This window comes from Petromyzon marinus, unplaced genomic scaffold, assembly GCF_048934315.1.
Source record: "Petromyzon marinus isolate PM22_M1 ecotype Great Lakes invasive population unplaced genomic scaffold, UKy_Petmar_22M1.pri1.0 PM_Scaffold_24, whole genome shotgun sequence".
Classification (NCBI taxonomy): Eukaryota; Metazoa; Chordata; class Hyperoartia; order Petromyzontiformes; family Petromyzontidae; genus Petromyzon; species Petromyzon marinus.
Genome location: NW_027423213.1, coordinates 492576 through 499392, shown reverse-complemented (window position 1 = coordinate 499392; position 6817 = coordinate 492576).

Below are 6817 nucleotides of genomic sequence, written 5' to 3'. Positions count from 1 at the left end.
GTGCGGTGGGGTGCATGCTGTCTCACGGGAGATTAATTAATTCGTGGACGGAATTGTATAAGGAAACCGGTTTAATACGATTTCTCCCCGTGAGCGAAGCTCCGTGGCGAAACACTGGCCTACTGTACACCATCCATATCACTAAAAACACACGCGTCATTGACAAAGGCCTAATTCTCAAGACGGGAACCATCGGTGGCCGTGAAGGTATCGTGACAGACCGAGTGATAACCATCCGTCGTTTATAAGTATAGTAATAATTTTTCCATCTAAACTATTTTGTCTTGGATTGTACTTCTAATCGCATAAATTACCAACAGATCCATCAATCCGAATTAATTCCTGACACCTTCGCCACGGAGCTTCGCTCATGGGGAGAAATCGCGACAGCAGCAGCAGGAGGTGGTGGTTGTGGTGTTTGTGGTTGTAGGCACGGGAGAGGTGGTCACGGACAGGCGGTGAGTGCCGGGTGATGGAGGGGGGGTGAGGGAGTGGATTGCAGGGTGAGTGAGTTAATGAGGAGAATTAATAGGTGAGGAGGGTGAGTGAGTTGAAGGGTGAGGTGAGTGAGTGGGTGAGTGGTGAGTTCACGACAGGGAGATTGGGGCTGAGTGAGTGAACGCAGCGCACGGTAAAGATCCCCTGAGAGCATTCGCAAGAGTTGGACATTGAGTGCCGCTGTCAGGGTCCACACGCAAATTACTCACTTGGCATGATATACAAATTAACAATTGTAAACGATAACTTTAAAAAAAGTCCGCTATTTGTCAGAACTAATGCGATGTGCGTTTGGCATATTTGTAGCACGTTATAACCAACGTCAACATCGTCATTTAGAGTAACCATTAGTCCATACGTGTCACTTGCTAATAGTCCCCCGGTCAATCACAACTTTGCCGTGCGTGCAGGCTTTGTCTCTGGCTGCTCGCTAGGGCTGCGATGCCTTTCCATGCCACAAGATGACGTTCATTGCTCCTTCCACACCGTGACAATATTTACTGCAGTGTTCTGTAACGCGGTAGTTGCGTTGCTGAAGAACACCGCGTTACGTAAACTCCCTCGTTACAATGACTAATACAGGGTAAAGCACAGTCCGTGATAACAGCGTGAGATGCGTGTGTCGGCTGAACAAAGACTGAGGCGCGTGGGGAGCATCAGGAAGCATCCAGCAGCATCCCAATGCCTCGTGTGACGCTGTGCCCAGGCAGCCGTACAACCGCACATTCCTACTCGCGCGACGTGGTTCTGTTGACTCAATCGCGTTATATCCACTTAGCATCCACGTTATAAAACGTGTTCCCTAATACATCCATCGTGCTATATCCAAATGGCGTTATGAAAACACGCGTTAAGGCAGAACGAACTCTATAAAATATTTTATTTTGCCAGGTGAGACCCAATGAGCTATGTGGCTGTTTTCCAGAAGCGACCTGTCCACAAATGATAGATCAGCTAAATCGCTAATCACGTTAGAAATGTGTAGCACCAGCCACAAATACTCTAGACATGGGATCCCCTTTGACAGGGTCAGTGTCTACATAGTCACTCACTCCGCCTATTGTCATGCGGCGTGTGCAGCTGCGTCGTGACACTTGGTAGAGTGCTGTCTTTGAGGCAGAGAGCTTTACAACCGTGTGCAGTGGTTAATTTGCTTAACAGCTTTACACCGAACTTCTTGCTTGTGGTAAAACATGTTTGCGACTTTGCTGATCGAGAACTATGCAGATTTAGATTTATAGTAACATGTACTTAGTGTGAGATGAACTTCCAAACAATTTCCTTTGCTCAACATCTTGCAATTAATGTCTTTTTAAATGGTCAGCTTAAGTGATTCCGTGATGGTTATGTAACTTGACCATTAAGATAATCTATGGAGCACAATTATTTCAGTATTATTTGTCATAAGTAAACTTTAAACTGAACCCATATGTGATATTATATTGCCTGATTATTTTATTTTTTAATGTAGTCTACATGCGCTTCTGGGGATATTACCCCACATTTACCATTCATTGATGTTACCTTTGACATTGGTAATTGGCATTGTCACACCATAGTAATTCATGGGCAATTATGTAATTCTCTCTGTGTCTATCTCTCTCTGCATCTGTCTGTGTGGGTGTCTCTCTCTGCCGGTGTGTTTTTCTCTATATGTGTCTCTCGTGTGTCTCTTTGTGTGTGCCTCTCTCTGTGTGTGGATGTCTCTCGGTGTCTGTGTCTCTCTTTCCTTTTCCACGATGTGGTGTCGTATTTACATGCAAATTCTACCTCTAGCCCCGCCCACTTACCCTTGGGCTGAGCTTATCTCAAGCCAATATAACTTCGTGTTTCAGCAGCTTTCTCGCTATATTTTTTCACCTGATGATGGTTGCTTGTGTTGCGATCGAAACGTCGTGATCTATTATTTTTTTTCTACCTACGTGACTTTACCGAAAGAACCAAAGAGTATTGTGATTGTAATTTTGATTGTGATCGTTCTGGTGGAGGTGGTGATATTGATGGTGGTGTTAACGATAGCGGTGATTTTGGTGGTTGTAATGGTGGTATTGATGGTGGTAATGGTGGTTGACTATTACCCCTCTCGTGTCCTTACTTCCACCACCAGGTTTAAGAATCTGCTGGTGTTTGTGCTGGAGGTGGACGTCGGATATCTGTGCGGTCTGGAGCGGTGGACAATAGACTTCTGCAGCTCAATCAGGTGGACGCACTGGGCAGGGGGCAAGATGGTTGTGGCCTTAGAGACCCACTTACTCCCACAGAGAGCCATAGACTCACTCACAGAGTACACTCACACAGAGAGCCAAAGTCTCACTGACACAGAGCCATAGGCTCACTCACATGGAGACACACAGACTCACTCACACAGAGAACCATTGATTAACTCATTGTTTTTTCGGTAAAGTCACGTATGTAGAAATACCATAAAATTATATTAAAATAAATCAAGCACGACGTTTCGACCGCAACACAAGCGCTCTTCATCAGGTGTAAAAACAAATAGCAAATAGGGTGACATCAACGCAAACACATAGAGAGCGTTAAACTGCACGGAGGTAAATACAACAAGAAGATGAGAGACGAGAATTCAAAAAACCTAAGAAAAATTTACGTGATGCAATACCAGTCGGCCAACGACACAGTTAGACACTTGCCTGGCAGACCACGAATTTCAGAAGAGTGCTAAATTTCGTGTTCATCCTCTGGGTTGAACATACCAGCATAGACAGAGTGAACAAATACGAGGTATAATATAGCAGAAATACATATACAGGGACACAAGAGGTAAGAAGAGGAAAGACGGACAGAGAAGCAAGAAAAATGGGGCCGGAGGGATGAACAGACAGAGGGTTAAAATAAGTAGTAGAGGTGGGGGGAGGGTCCGAAGAAAGCAAGGGGCACGGCAGCAGCAGAAGAGGGAGGGGCAGGAAAATGTAAGGGGGTGCAATTAGTTTAGTACAGAATTGTAAAGGTAACTTCCCCGTAGAAGTGTGTTAATAAAGAATTAAAGCTTTCGTGACTGCATAAATTACTCATTTTTTTTTTTCGGTAAAGTCACGTATGTAGAAATACCATAAAATTATATTAAAATAAATCAATCACGACGTTTCGACCGCAACACAAGCCATCTTGTGTTGCAAGATCTTGTGTTGCAAGATCGCTTGTGTTGTGGTCGAAACGTCGTGATTGATTTATTTTAATATAATTTTATGGTATTTCTACATTAGTGACTTTACCGAAAAAAACAATGAGTTAATAAATGGTTCTCTGTGTGAGTGAGTCTATGTGTCTCCATGTGAGTGAGCCTATGGCTCTGTGTCAGTGAGACTTTGGCTCTCTGTGTGAGTGTACTCTGTGAGTGAGTCTATGGCTCTCTGTGGGAGTAAGTGGGTCTCTAAGGCCACAACCATCTTGCCCCCTGCCCAGTGCGTCCACCTGGTTGAGCTGCAGGAGTCTATTGTCCACCGCTCCAGACCGCACAGATATCCGACGTCCACCTCCAGCACAAACACCAGCAGATTCTTGAACCTGGTGGTGGAAGTAAGGACACGAGAGGGGTAATAGTCAACCACCATTACCACCATCAATACCACCATTACAACCACAAAAATCACCACTATCGTTAACACCACCATCAATATCACCACCTCCACCACAACGATCACAATCAAAATTACAATCACAATACTCTTTGGTTCTTTCTGTAAAGTCACGTAGGTAGAAAAAATAATAGATCACGACGTTTCGATCGCAACACAAGCAATCATCATCAGGTGAAAAAATATAGCGAGAAAGCTGCTGAAACACGAAGTTATATTGGCTTGAGATAAGCTCAGCCCAAGGGTAAGTGGGCGGGGCTAGAGGTAGAATTTGCATGTAAATACAACACCACATCGTGGAAAAGGAAAGAGAGACACAGACACCGAGAGACATCCACACACAGAGAGAGGCACACACAAAGAGACACACGAGAGACGCATATAGAGAAAAACACACCGGCAGAGAGAGACACCCACACAGACAGATGCAGAGAGATAGACACAGAGAGAATTACATAATTGCCCATGAATTACTATGGTGTGACAATGTCAATTACCAATGTCAAAGGGAACATCAATGAATGGTAAATGTGGGGTAATATCCCCAGAAGAGCATGTAGACTACATTAAAAATTAAAATAATCAGGCAATATAATATCACTGTAAGCGTGAACAATCAATTAAGAACTGAAATGGTTTATCAAATCTTTCCAATGATTGCTAAGATAGAATCCATCTTCTCGGTTGAAATTGTCTCTGTGCTTGTATATGTGGCTTTCAGACAGCATACATTATAAAAAATTTCGTCTCCCCCCTCCTCTTTTCAAAATATAGATGGACTAGTCCTGGGTAAACTGCCAAATCGCTGCGCGTGGCGCTAACGTTTTTTTATAAATAAATAAATGCGCCGTTTAAAAATTAATTTATGCAAACCAACACGCCTGAAGATGACCGTTTGAGTTATGGTCGAAACGTCGTGAGAATTTTTTTGTTATATATACTTTATTATTTTGTTGTTTCTTTTCAACGTGACTTTACCGAAAAAACTAAGAATATCACGGAATCACTTAAGCTGTCCATTTAAAAAGACATTAATTCCAAGATGTTGAGCAAAGGAAATTGTTTGGAAGTTCATCTCACACCAAGTACATGTTACTATAAATCTAAATCTGCATAGTTCTCAATCAGCAAAGTCGCAAACATGTTTTACCACAAGCAAGGAGTTCGGTGTAAAGCTGTTAAGCAAATTAACCACTGCACGCGATTGTAAAGCTATCTGCCTCAAAGACAGCACTCTACCAAGTGTCACGACGCAGCTGCACACGCCACATGACAATAGGCGGAGTGAGTGAATCTAAGTAGACACTGACCCTGTCAAAGGGGATCCCATGTCTAAAGTATTTGTGGCTGGTGCTACACATTTCTAACGTGATTAGCCATTTAGCTGATCTATCATTTGAGGACAGGTCGCTTCTGGAAAACAGCCAGATAGCTCAGTGGGTCTCACCTGGTAAAATAAAAATAGTTTATAGAGTTCGTTCTGCCTTAACGCGTGTTTTCATAACGCCATTTGGATATAGCACGATGAATGTAATAGGGAACACGTTTTATAACGCGGATGCTATAACGCGATTGAGTCAACAGAACCACGTCGCGCGAGTAGGAATGTGCGGTTGTACGGCTGCCTGGGCACAGCGTCACACGAGGCATTGGGATGCTGCTGGATGCTTCCTGATGCTCCCAACGCGCCTCAGTCTTTGTTCAGCCGACACACGCATCTCACGCTGTTATCACGGACTGTGCTTTACCCTGTATTAGTCATTGTAACGAGGGAGTTTACACAACGCGGTGTTCTTCAGCAACGCAACTACCGCGTTATAGAACACTGGAGTAAATATTGTCGCGGTGTGGAAGGAGCAATGAACGTCATCTTGTGGCATGGAAAGGCATCGCAGCCCTAGCGAGCAGCCAGAGACAAAGCCTGCACGCACGGCAAAGTTGTGATTGACCCGGGGACTATTAGCAAGTGACACGTATGGACTAATGGTTACTCTAAATGACGATGTTGACGTTGGTTATGAAGTGCTACAAATATGCTGAACGCACATCGCATTAGTTCTGACAAATAACGGACTTTTTTAAAGTTATCGTTTACAATGGTTAATTTGTATATCATGCCAAGTGAGTAATTTGCGTGTGGACCCTGACAGCGGCACTCAATGTCCAACTCTTGCGAATGCTCTCAGGGGATCTTTACCGTGCGCTGCGTTCACTCACTCAGCCCCAATCTCCCTGTCATGAACTCACCACTCACCCACTCACTCACCTCACCCTTCAACTCACTCACCCTCCTCACCTATTAATTCTCCTCATTAACTCACTCACCCTGCAATCCACTCCCTCACCCCCCCCCTCCATCAACCGGCACTCACCGCCTGTCCGTGACCACCTCTCCCGTGCCTACAACCACAAACACCACCACCACCTCTCCCGTGCCTACAAACACAAACACCACCACCACCTCTCCCGTGCCTACAAACACAAACACCACCACCACCTCTCCCGTGCCTACAACCACAAACACCACCACCACCACCTCTCCCGTGCCTACAACCACAAACACCACCACCACCTCTCCCGCTCCTGGCCCCTCCCCCTCGTACCTCCTGGCCCCTCCCCCTCGTCTCTCCTGGCCCCTCCCCCTCGTTCCTCCTGGCCCCTCCCCCTCGTCCCTCCTGGCCCCTCCCCCTCGTTCCACCTGGCCCCTCCCCCTCGTCCCT